The 12277-nt window shown below is 44.9% G+C and overlaps 1 protein-coding gene and 1 long non-coding RNA gene across 2 annotated transcripts in view; both read left to right on the plus strand.

Annotated features, from left to right (window-relative positions):
- LOC143933779 (cell adhesion molecule CEACAM1-like) overlaps positions 1 to 12277 on the plus strand; it is a 538186-nt gene that overhangs the window by 61995 nt on the left and 463914 nt on the right. The window lies entirely within an intron of this gene.
- LOC143933171 (uncharacterized) overlaps positions 1 to 12277 on the plus strand; it is a 52304-nt gene that overhangs the window by 9203 nt on the left and 30824 nt on the right. The window contains exon 2 of the long non-coding RNA XR_013263022.1: positions 860 to 939. This is a non-coding gene — a long non-coding RNA (uncharacterized LOC143933171). The remainder of the gene's footprint in view (positions 1 to 859; positions 940 to 12277) is intronic.

Below are 12277 nucleotides of genomic sequence, written 5' to 3' on the forward strand. Positions count from 1 at the left end.
AGCTGCCTCGGAGGGGACAGGGAGGGGGACGTGACAAGCACCATCAGATTACATACAGTGAGAATCTTCTGTTTACTTGGCGGCCTCTGTAATAGGAAGTCACGTCTCCTGGGCTGCCATTGGACCACTCTTCTGTCTATCATAGGTGATTCTCACTGTATGTAATCTGTCGGCACTCTTTCAGCCCCCCCCCCCCCCCCGAAAGGCTGCAGATGGGCATCTATCATGTTGCACTGATGGCAATGTTGAGGCTGCGGCATTGAAGGCAATGGTGAGGCTGCTGCATTGATTGTAATGGTGAGGCTGCTGTATTGATGATAATGGTGAGGCTGCTGCATCAATGGCAATGGTGAGGCTGCTGCACTGATGGCAATGCTGAGGCTGCTGCATCGATAGCAATGGTGAAGCTGTTGCATCGAAGGCAATGGTGAGGCTGCTGCATCGATGGCAATGGTGAGGCTGCTGCATTGATGGCAATGGTGAAGCTGTTGCATCGAAGGCAATGGTGAGGCTGCTGCATCGATGGCAATGGTGAGGCTGCTGCATTGATGGCAATGGTGAGGCTGCATTGATGTGGACTGATGAGGCTGCATTGATAGCACTTGTGAGGCTGCAGATGGGCACTGACCCTTATTTTGCGTCGAAGTTACTTATTTAAAATTGTAGTTTTTTTCCTGAAACTTCCCTATTAAAATGAATGTGCGTGTTATATGCCAATAAATATGGTAATATGTTATCTTATCGATTTTATTAGATGGTCTTATTTGTTGTATTTTTTATTTTTTTTATTTTTAGAATTGTATCTTATTGTGTTTAAAAACAATTCTTTTACAACACTTGCATTGTATCTTCTTTTTAGAAACTCCAAGTAGTACAGTGTATGAGAATGCACAAGTTCCTGAACAACACATCTATGAAAAGACTATTCCAGGAACTCAGGTAATAAATTCATTATTATCACGTTTAACAAAATTTTAGGTTAACCACTTGCCGACCAGGCGCCGCACATATATACGGCAGCAGGTCAGCTCTCCTGCGCGAACCAACATACCCGTATGTTGGTCTGTGCAGGTGAAATTGCGGCCGCCTACTGCGCGCCACGGGTGCGTGCCCGCGGGCCTGGTGGACTCGATGTCCGCCGGCTGCCCGTGATTGCCGTATACAGAGACAGAACGGGGATCTGCCTTTGTAAACAAGGTGGGTCCCCATTCTGACAGGGGACATGTCAGAGTTCTGCTGTTTCCAGTGATCGGGAACAGCTATCTCTGTCGTGTCCCTGGCAGCCCATCCCCCTACAGTTAGAACATGCTGAGGGAACACATTTAACCCCTTGATCGCCTCCTAGTGTTAAGCCCTTCCCTGCCAGTATCATTTATACATTGATCAGTGCATTTTTATAACACTGATCAATGTAATAATGTAACTGGTCCCCAAAAAGTGTCATTTAGGGTAAGATTGTCACAGTCCCACTAAAAATCGCCGATCGCCACCATTACCAGTAAAAACAGTAAAAAATAAATAAAAGTCCCTAAATCTATCCCACAGTTTGTAGACGCTATAAATTTTTGTGCAAACCAATCAGTACACGCCTATTGTGATTTTTTTACCAAAAATATGTAGAAGAATACATATTGGTCTAAACTGATGAAGAATTTTTTTTTTTAATTTTGGGATATTTATTATAGCAAAAAGTTAAAAATAATGTGTTTTTTTCAAAACTGTCGCTCTTCTTTTGTTTATAGTGCAAAAAACAAAAAACACAGAGGTGATCAAATACCACCAAAAGAAAGCTCTATTTGTGGGAAAAAGGGACATACATTTTGTTTGGGTACAACGTTGCACAATCACGCAATTGTCAGTTAAATCTATGCAGTGCCGTATCGCAAAAAAATGGCCTGGTCAGGTAGGGGGTAAATTCTTCCGGGACTGAAGTGGTTAATGTGTACCTTTTTCATATGATTTTCATACAAGAATCAGTAAAGAAAGACTGCACATGACCAGAAACAATAAACAATAACAAAAAAAAGCCTTTGTCATACATGAGTTTTTGTACGAATTTTCATTCATTGCTTTCGATTTATTGTGAAACGAGGAAAATCAGATGATCGTACGCCCGATTTTCTTATAGTGTGTACCCCACTTAAAGGAACACTCATCTCTTGTTACAATACTTCTTATGAATAGATGAAAGAAACCAGTTAGAGTAAGACTGGCCATATATTATACAATTTTCTGGCCAAACACTATTCAATTTCCTTTAGGTTTGACCTCACATTATATGTTTTTGGTAAATCTAAAGGAAAATTGTAGAAGAAATTTGTATAATGTACAGCCAGCCTAAGAGAACTGAACCATGTTCCAGTTCCCATAATTAATCCCCAGGGGAATCAAAGAAATCTATTCACTCTGTAGGTGGAATCTACTGGGCAGGAGCAGACTGACCATTTGGGCACTCAGGCACTGCCCAAGGGCCCCATCCCACTAAGGGGCCCCATGAGGGTTTCCAGCCTCAATAAAACCAGGGACAGTATGTAAAAATCTGTGTTTTTTTAAAAATCCCAAGATTATAGATGCCACGCCTTTCCTGTACCTTTTCAGTGTGTGTGTATATTGTGTGTCTGTGTGTGTATACTGTATGTATGTTTACTGTGTGGCCCCATAATCTATTGCCCGGGGACCCCATAATCTCCTATTGCCCGGGGGCCCCATGAGTTGTCAGTCCACCCCTGCTACCGGGGGAAGATACAGATGAGGTTTTCACAGCATTTAACATTATAGGGAAGTTTCTCAATAAATGGTGAATATGCATAGAAAAAAGGGAAGCCTGCTCAGTATTTGTTTTTCCTCCAGTTCCCAGCAGTAATCGTTCATTTTCATTGTTTTATTTGATAATCAAATTATACGAGAATGTTTCTTTGTGATACTGGAACATAATAGACATGGGCGGCGTCAAAAAAATGAGTTTCGTTCCGTACAAAAACAAAAATCGTATTTCGTAATTTCGTGTACGAAATTCAATTCGGATACAAATTTTCGTTAGATTCGTAAACTTTTCGTTAAAATAACGAAAGTTCGTTATGATGAATTTATCATTATGAGGGGCTCCCACCATCCTTCTGCTGTGCTGACTTCCTGGGTTTTTAACCTTTAATTTCGCTAACTTTTCGTAAAAATAACGAAAGTTCATTATGATGAATTTATCATTATGAAGGGCTCCCACCATCATTGTGCTGTGCTGACTTCCTCGAATTGGTGAACAAAACATCAGTCATGTTTCTGTTAACTTGGATCTGAAATTCCGAAATTCGTATTTCGTATGAAATTCGTAAGCATAGAAATTCCCATAGGGTTCCCACCATCCCTGTGCTGAGTTCCCAGGTCTGTACACCTTCTGTGTGCCCATTATGAGGGGTTCCCACCATCCCTGTACTGAGTTCCCGGGTCTGAGTGTACACCCGCTGTGCCCATTATGTGGGGTTCCTACCATCCCTGTGCTGCACTGACTGATTGGTGAACAAAACACCAGTCACAATTCTGTTAATTTGGATCCGAAATTCGTTAACGCAATTTCATATTTCGTATGAAATTCATAAGCATAGAAATTCCCATAGGGTTAATTTTGTTTATTGAAAATCTTACAAACAACAACTTATATACAATAAAAATATTAAATAAATAAAACATATTTACAAAATAATTGAATATGACTATACAAAACAAGAGCATAATAAATGGTGCAAACCAAAATGCGTACAACATAATCCCTAAGGGAGAGCCAGACTAAGGAACATCACCGTCACCACGCATGGAGCCTTTTATAAAAACGGAGTGGGAACAGCCATTAGGGTAGTTGAGGCAGACGTTTCTTAGCCTGACTACTCCCTCTGCCGGGAGAACCAGCATGCTTCGTTGCACCCTAGCACTCATCATCCATAGAGGACGCTGAACTGAATAAGTCCCACTCATCATCGTCATCTGACAGGACGTCAAACTTATTTTCTAAATGCAAAACCTTAGGACTTAAGGTAACTGTACCTCTTTTTTCCCTTCCTTTTGCCCCTCTTCCTTTTATCCTCCAACCACTCCATATCATCCTTGGACAAAACAGAGTCAACAGCCTCCCCCCACCTATCCTCCCCTTCACCCCCCTCCCCCCCATTCTCTCTTCCCTTATCTACCACCAGGCCAGCCTCTTCACGGTCTTCCCCACTCGTATGCACCCCATGACCCGTAACAGAGACCCTGCAGCATTGGGGGAGGGGGACTGGCACTGCACTTGATGCACCTGCCTCAGCACCTCTTGCTGCCTCTGCAATTTTAGAAGACACAGAAGGATGGGACACATTCTTGGCAACTGAAACCTTACCTACAGACTGGGAAGACACAAACACATTGGGTATTGGCACAGACTGGGGAGACAGAGACACATTGGGTATTGGCACAGACTGGGGCACCACAGACTGGGGAGGCACAGACACATTGGGTATTGGCACAGACTGGGGCACCACAGACTGGGAAGACACAGACACATTGGGTATTGGCACAGACAGGGGCACCACAGACTGGGAAGATACAGACACATTGGGTATTGGCACAGACTGGGGCACCACAGACTGGGTATTGGCACAGACTCAGATGGACTCACAACAGGTCCTCCAGCTGCTGAGCTCTGAGCATCCTCCATGTTCAGACGGAAAAACTCTCTCATGAGCTCAGGCTTGTTGTGCATTACCTCAGGACACTGACTGTAAGGATGTCCCACCACATTGCACAGATTACACCTTATAATTTTACAGTCCTTTGCCAAATATCCCATACCCTGACACGGAGAACACTTCATCACTGGACAGGAGGATGCAAGATGCCCTTTATCTCCACACTTGTTTCAGAGCTTTGGCTGGCCTGGATAAAAGATGATGAGCCTGTCCCTCCCCAGGAAAGGTGAGGATGGCAGATGCTGGACAACATTGTCAATGACCTTTAATTTTAGCTGCACAGACCATCCCCTGTCCATGTTCCCCCGACCGTCCAAAATCTTTTTTTAGAGGTCTCAGGACGTCCTCATACCTTCTCAACCATACAGTTAATTCCCCTTGGGGTACAGATTCATTATGGACAAGAATTGTCACCATTTTAATGAGGGGCTGGCGTGATATATGCTTGAGGATGAGCCCTTTCCAGTCCGACAGGCCCCCACTCACGTGTTCAAACTTCTCCCAAAGTATGTCCAAAGACTCTGGACGGATAAAGGACAAATCATACTCATAGGAACCTGACGGACTGATCAGGGCGAAGATATCTGCAGGCCTAAACCCCATCTAAAGGATTTTATCCACCACTGTCCTCCTATGTGGGGGGTTTCCATCGCCTTCCCATTTTAACTGGACAACATTCCTCCTTTTAAACAGGGAGGAAGATAGAACGTTCCCATGCTCCTTCCCTGCTTGCTCCCCCTTCCCAGAACCTGTGGCAGCAACACCAGCATAAGTTTTTATTCCACCACCAGCATTTGCAATCTTGTCCTTAGACACATTCAAACCTGCTGGCAGAAAGTCTGAATCAGCTGGGATAGCAGTCTTCTGATTAGCAGAGGCAGGGCCCACCCCCTCCCCCTGCTCTGAACACTCAGCTTCAATCCTGGGATCAATCACAGACTTGGCTGCTGTAGACTTCTGGAGTCTGTGCCTAGCCGCTGTGCCTAGTCCAGACAAAGTCTCTGTATTGTCCATTGACCTCTCTGCAGACTGAAGCTGATAGTTATTAGCAGATGTTATTGCTTGCTGTATATTGTCTATTGGTCTGGGCTGACTGCCTGTAGCACTACAACCCTCAGCAGGCCCACTGTCATTAAAGTTCACACCATCCAGGGGGCGTGGCTACTGCACGGCTGAATGGAAGCTTAAGCCTGTAGCTCCTCTACACAGCTGGGGATTAGCACGGACAGAGGCGGCGAATCGGCGACCCAAAGCCATATACCCCACCCGACAGTCGCGGAGATCACCCCGGGATGGGAAGAAGGAGGCGAGACACGGTCAGTACGGGGAAGCTCCCCCACTTCTTCCCCCCTCGCCGCCACACACGAGGCCAAGATGGAGCTGGCGGATCTTCCCCGGGAGGCTCAAGAGCGTCGTCCCCAGCGCATCCCAGCTCCGGATGTTAAAAGATATGCTATCCTCGCTGCGGGCTTCTCTTAATACTGACATTTTACAATGCATGGCTAAAGTTCAAGCTGATGTGACTGATTTGGGTAACAGAGTGGATCATATAGAAAGCAAAATGGGCGAATTTGCTTCTTCACACAACATGCTTATTGACGCTCACAATGACCGGGATGACCAAATAGAGTCGCTCACTGCTAAAATCGCAGATCTTGAGGACCGCGCTAGACGCAATAACCTTAAGATCAGAGGTGTCCCTGAATCAGTATCAGTGAGCCAACTGAATCAATATGCTTGTGATCTGATCCGCACAGCTATCCCTAATGTATCTGACACAGAAGTAATCATTGATAGGATACATAGACTCCCTAAGCCCTCTTTCATACATGATGATGTCCCCCGGGATGTGATAATGAGAGTCCATTCCTTTCACATCAAAGAGCAGCTTGCGGCATGTTTCTGTAAAAAAGAACAACTGCCCGAACGTTTCTCAAACCTCCAACTGTTTGCTGACTTATGCCAATACACATTACAGAAGAGGAAGTCACTCCTGACAATCACAAAAGCCTTGCGGAACCATGATATTTTATATCGTTGGGGCCAGGGCTGGTGCAAGGATTGTTGACACCCTAGGCGCACCTTCATTTTGCTGCCCCATTGGCTCCACCCCTGACTCCACCCCCTTTGCCCTGCCCATGTGACAGAAGGCGCCGCTATGCAGGAAGCATTGGCTCTGCTTCCTCTAGTGCTGGCTCCAGTGCTGTGTTGCACCTCTAATTACACTACCAGTCAGACTGAGCTAGTTACATACTGCAGCTTGCAGAGCATGCAAACCTGGAGGGAAACCGGCAGCCTGGGAGCCCCTAGGCAGCAGTGCGCCCTAGGCAGCTGCCTAGTTTGCCTAGTGGTAGCACCGGCCCTGGTTGGGGCTATCCTACTCGTCTGGTCATCTCCAGAAATAACACTTTGTCAGTAGTCAATACACTAGTAGAAGGGCTGGCTCTCCTCCGTAAATGGGATATCCTCCCTGCACAGCTACCGACTCCCCGACAGCAACACTCCACACAACAGTCCCAAGAAGATTGGTAAGTGGTCTCACATAAGAGGAAGCACCAAATCCATCGAGACCTCGCCGCGTCTGGTCCACTAATTTGATCTTACTTTTCCTGCAACATCCCCTGGCTCAATGGAGCCTCTCCACGTGAATCCCTTCCTCCCACATGGATCTTGTGCAGTATACCTGCAATCAGACCCCTTTTGAGGTTGCTCCTTCCTTTTTACCACAAAGCTTAGACTTGGTTCTCTTTTTGTGTTTCTTTTTTTTCCTTTTCTTTTTCTTCCTTTTTAGCTTCCTGAGCCGGATGTACAACCTCCTATCACCTGTCGCTTCACACAGTCTTTCGGTCACGGCCTGGCACAACGACGCTCTCAACACCAACAACTTTCGAGGGTCTCAGATCTGCATGTCCCCAAGTGTGATTGCAACAAAAATAAGGTTCTCTACACCCTCTCATGCCCATTACTATAACATCTTTTAACGTACGAGGACTTAACCATCTGGCAAAATGTGCCTCCCTTTGGAAAGAGGCCCTTAAGTTGGGGAGCGATCTGGTATGCATACAGGAAACTGATTTTCAGGCTTCAGCTTCCCGGACGTTTACACACAAGAAATTCCCCTATGTCTTCACGGCTTCAGTCTCCTGTAAGCGGAAAGGAGTCCTTATAGCCATTAAGAACTCGGTGGCCTTTAAACTCCATGACATTATCCAAGATCCTGATGGTAGATTTTTGATTCTCATTTGTGATATCAATGGTAGACTTTTTACACTTGTTAATGCTTATGCGCCAAATGAACGTCAATATAGGTTTGCTAGAGGGTTGTTCTCAACAATTTCTAAATGTAAACGGGGGGCATTGATTATTGGTTGGGACTTTAACCTGACAGCTGACCCAGATGTGGATACTACAGGGAAACATCCACGTTCACTTAAAGCACTTCAACCCCTATTTCACTTAGAGGATGTGTACGATGTGTGGCGCTGCCAACATGCTGAAGAAAGAGACTTTACCTTCCACTCAGCGCGCCACAACTCATACTCAAGGTTAGGTATGATCCTGGTGGATAGGGTTTTATTACAGGAGGTGACCTCCTCCAATATTCACGACATTACATGGTCGGATCACGCACCTGTCTCTGTGTCTATCCTGGAGGAGCACATGCCCAACCCTGCATACCTCTGGAGAGTTGATTCTCAGATTTTTAGCTCCCCACAACAAGTGGCGAGCATTGAGAAACACCTCCAGGAATATTTCAGGCTGAACTCGCCATCTGTGTCAGATCCCTTTGTGCTGTGGTGTGCCCATAAGGCCTTTATCAGGGGTATCTTTATTCAAATGTGTTCACTTATGAAGAGGCAGAGGCTTCAGCTGCTTGATGAGGTATTGAGAGAGATTCGCACGACGGAGGCCAACAACAAATCTAATCCCTCCACGCCCCTAGCTACAAAACTATCTAAACTTTGTACGACACTGAGAACAATGCTTCTAGAACAGCATGACAAACATATTAAAGCCCTCAAACTGACCAACTACTCCTCGGGTAACAAAGCAGGTAAATTCCTAGCTCGTAGACTGAAAGCCAAGAAATTACAATCCAAAATAGAGCATCTAATAGATCCCTGTTCAAACACCAAAAACATTAGACCCGAAGGGCATTGCCAATGCCTTTGCGGCCTACTATAGTAAGCTATATAACTTAAGAGAAGATCATGAGACTGTACAGCCAAGGCCAAAGGAGATATTGTCTTTTCTGTCCTCTCTCCAACTTCCTGAACTAACTAACAACCAATTACTGGATCTAAATGCACCAATCTCCCCTTCAGAAATTTGTAAAGCAATTAAGTCATTACCTTTAGGGAAGTCCTCAGGACCTGATGGTCTATCGAATGATTACTATAAACAGTTTTATGAGACACTCAGTGCGAATCTCTCTCCGGTGTTTGCGGCGGCTGCGGCCTCGGCCTCCTTTCCAGCAGAAATGCTACAGGCTCATGTTGTAACCATCCCTAAACCTGGCAAGGACCCAGCCTGTCCAGCTAATTACAGGCCTATATCCTTGCTGAATACCGATGTCAAGTTATATGCAAAAATCATTGCACATAGATTATCGTCTATATTACCCACCCTCATTAACCCTGACCAAACGGGTCTTCTGAAAGGGTGCCAAGACTCTGACGCAACTAGAAGAGTCATTAATTTGATACAGTATGCTGGGTCCGGTCGGGTGCCTTCTCTGCTCCTCTCTTTGGATGCGGAGAAGGCATTCAACCGTATCCACTGGGGTTATATGAGAACTACGTTCGAAAAGTTTGGTTTTAAAGGTTCTATCTTGACGGCCATACTGGCGCTGTACTCCACTCCCTCGGCACGGGTCTACATATCCAACACATTGTCCTCCTCCTTCCCGATTACAAATGGAACCCATCAGGGCTGCCCATTATCCCCAAGTATCTTCAATCTGTTGATGGAACCCTTGGCACAGGCAATAAGATCTAAGCCCGAGATTACAGGCTTTAGCCTGGACTCTGACTCCCATGTTATAAACTTGTTTGCGGACGACATAATTATCTTTCTGACAGAACCAAAAACGTCCCTAGCCGCAACACACCAACTCCTTAATACCTTCAGTAGAGTCTCTTACTACAAAGTTAACTGTAACAAATCACATATCCTTAATATAGGTGTTGAACCAGATTTATGTAAAAGCTTGCAGAACTCTTTTGCCTACACATGGAGTGCAGGAGAGATCCCTTATTTAGGGATTCGACTGTCTGCTGATGTTACTCAGTTAGCTGAAATTAACTATTCCTCCCTGATTAAAAAACTTACTAGAGAAATCCAAAGTTCCACCAGATATGAACTTTCTTGGATGGGCCGTCTTGCGGCTTTTAAAATGTTTACACTACCACAAATCCTATACATGTTCAGAACATTGCCTATTCTCCCCAAACGTTCCCATTTCATGGCGCTCACCAGGTTGATGAGGGCCCAGGTATGGAAAGGAGAGAAACCTAGAAGTTCCCATGCCCAGCTGTTAAAGCACAAATTTGCTGGGGGTATGGGTATGGTTGACCTGAAAGACTACTGGACAGCCTCACAGCTGGCCCAACTTAGAAGCTGGTTCCAACCAGAGGTAAACAATAGATGGACCAATATTGAATTAGCTGCTACTTCCACCACGGCTCTGGTGAACCTACAGATAGCCGATACATGGAAACCCGGCCTGATTAACAAACCGCTTCTCTCTATCCAGGCTTCTTTGGCAGCCTGGAAAAGCTTTAAATCAACTAGCCCACCTCTGACGCAACAACACCTTATCCCAACCCCGACAGAGGTTTTAGAGTTACTAATCCCTAACTTGTCTCTTCAAAAATGGAGGGATCGAGGCATTTTAGCTTTGGATCAACTACTCCTAGCCAACTCCCCTAAATCATTCCAATCACTTCCACAGAATTTGACATGCCTAACACAGAACACTATACATACATCCGCATCCTACATTGTATCACTTCTTTGAGCTCAACAAAACTGCCAGTATTTGCCAGTAATGAAGAACATCCCAAAGCCAAGGGAACTTCACTGTTCTACAACTTTTTACAGTATAAACTTGTTTTTCAAAAAGCTACTCCACACTTAAAATGGGAGTCGGAGTTGGGGTCCTCGTTTACCAAGGCCCAATGGGTTGCAGCCTCGAAATCGGTATATCAGGCTTAAAAGTATGCAAATCACTGGGAACTATCCCATAAAATTACTCTGCGGTGGTATCTCACCCCTTATAGATTGTCCAAGTTTCTCCCGTCGCAGTCCCCACTATGCTGGAGGGAGTGCGGGGGAGTGGGACAGATCATGCACATTTTCTGGACCTGCAAACACCTGACAAGCTTTTGGAACAAGTTGTTTCGTGTCATCTCAGATATAACTAGAATTCTCACCCCTCCTACAGCTGCCCTAGCCATTCTTAACATCGGTATAGAACAATTTCCACCTGATTGTCGTAAAATAGTAACTCATATCCTTTTAGCAGCCAAATTACTTATCATTAGAAAGTGGAAAACAAACCAGGCCCCTGGTGTCCTTGAGGTGGTTAATATGGTACAATATAACTACACATTCAAGCGCATACTGGCATGTAGACAAGGTCATGTTCGTACCTTTGAGCAACATTGGAAACTATGGAACGCCTGGCTATCAAAGGGTAATGGACCATAGTCTCGGGAAATGTTCATGATGAAATAATGTACACGCATGATCCGTAATGTAACATTGTGAATTTGTACCGGTGGCTCTCCTCTTTTTCTTTTTTTTAAATGTATATTTATTGAAAAGATTTTTGTAAACAGTACAAAAACGTCATAAATATGGTACAGCATTCAATAACATTGGATAGACATAGTAGGGGCACCATATTGTAGGTTACAATTAGATCAAGTGACAGGATACACCACGAAGCTGTATACAATGGTGATAACATAACTGAAAAAGGGAAATAGAACGGGTCAAAACATGGAAAACCAGACGCGTGGGCAAGTATGGGTGTCTTCGGTCTGATACGATATAGTGCAGTAAACAAGATATTAAATCTCCCAAGGGTTACTTAAGGAAGGGTTGGCACAAGGGGCAACAAAGGATTCTGGGTTGAACAAGGAGGTATCCCATGGGTCCCATATCTTAAAAAATTTAGGCAAGGAATCATGAGCTATTGCCGTCAAATGTTCCATCCTACGCATGTGCATGATGGACGAGACCACATGTGCTTGCGTGGGAGGTATGGGAGACAGCCAATGAGCCGGTATTACTCTCTTGGCAGCTAGGAGTATAAAAGCCATCAGCTTTTTAGCATATTTAGGGAGATCTAGGATCGGAAGGCCCAAAAGGTAATGTGTCGGTGTTAGTGGGATATCCCTTTTCAGTATTGATTGGAGAATGGATTGGACCATAGACCAAAAGGATGTGATACGCGGACAATCCCAAAAGATATGAAGGTGTGTGCCAATATCCTGTAAGCACCTCCAGCATAAACGAGACAGTGAGGGATCATACTTATGTAAAACTTCGGGGGT

This window comes from Lithobates pipiens, unplaced genomic scaffold (genome assembly GCF_037356315.1).
Source record: "Lithobates pipiens isolate NorthernLeopardFrog02 unplaced genomic scaffold, aLitPip1_a1.2 Scaffold_27, whole genome shotgun sequence".
Lineage (NCBI taxonomy): Eukaryota > Metazoa > Chordata > Amphibia > Anura > Ranidae > Lithobates > Lithobates pipiens.